Here is a 1,391-nt window from a genome sequence, read left to right as displayed (position 1 = left end):
ACTTTAATTGTTACAAAGAAAAAGAGGAACTTTGTACTCCTTCAAAAGCATCACTCCTTATTAGATTAATTACACATTGAGATATTTGATATGCACGCCAAGAGCTTTTTGATTATATACTTTCATCACTCCGTTAACTTCTTGGTTATATTTTATTACTTAAAATACTCTAAAAGCCTATTTTCTATAAAAAACACCATCAAATGCTTATTTCCAAAGTGCTTTATGTTAACTTGGGTTGTGCCCTTAGGATGCACGGTAACAAAACTCTGAAGAGTCGTGCTGACATTGTTGGATATTGTATTAACCATTGTGTTGATGTGGTAGTGCACAGAGATCGTAGATTTCCTTTTTTGCGATACAAGGAAAGAAATGCATAATTATTTGCCTACTGTCATTATAATACAGTGTTGAATGTTGAACGAAGTCAGCTCAACATTTTCCAATCTTAAATTCTAGGATTAATGATAATCTGATTCACTTTTTTGTATGTTTTACGTATGCTTCTTGACTTGGTAGATCACAGTTCATAGAACCATAAATCTTTTTATTTAAGTATCCTGAAGGGAGTGTGTAAAGAACGTACAAAAATGAGAGTTAGATTATCTCGCCTCGAATTCTATAAACCCTAAATTCTATTTTAAAATTAACAGAATATGTGAGCTTGGATCAATGTAGATTTGTGTACCTTTATTTTTATTTTTATTTTTTTCTAACTTATTGCAAATTATGAGCTTCGCTGTTTGCTGAGTTGGCATACTAGAAAATGATGGTCCTCCATTTTTCACTGACCGTATTTATTAGTTATTACTTGGATCACGTGAGTCGCACGTGAAGAGCCCATGAATCCCTTAATGACTTTCATCACCTCGATGTTATTTAAGTAATTTCCTCTTTTTCCCGTCAAACGTCCAACCCCAATTGCCCTTTCTAAGCTAACTACCTTCCCCCTCGTTGTGCCACGTCATCTATTCCTCCAATTGACACGTCAAACCTTGAGTCTTCTATATAACCAGCATAGCCCTTAGTCCACACGCTCACTCTGTTTTCAACTCTTCACATTTTTCAAAACCCGATACCTATTTATCGGCCACGCTCGAACATTCCGGAACGATAGGCCACGATACAAACCTACAGCTCTGATGCCAATGGCAGCAGGCCCTCCAACACCTTCGGATCGACCTCCTTTGGCGATGATGATGCAACCATCACCGATTCCAGAGACGTACGCGAGGGACGCCATTATTGCTTGGTTCAGAGGAGAATTCGCGGCTGCGAATGCGATAATCGACGCCCTCTGTAACCATTTGACTCAGTTGGATGGACTCGGTGGCGCTGGTCATGGATCGGATTACGAATCGGCGTTCGCTGCGATTCATCGTAGGCGATTG

This window comes from Akebia trifoliata, chromosome 16 (genome assembly GCF_017979445.1).
Source record: "Akebia trifoliata isolate Shusen 1 chromosome 16, ASM1797944v1, whole genome shotgun sequence".
NCBI lineage: Eukaryota > Viridiplantae > Streptophyta > Magnoliopsida > Ranunculales > Lardizabalaceae > Akebia > Akebia trifoliata.
This window is presented reverse-complemented; position numbering follows the sequence as displayed.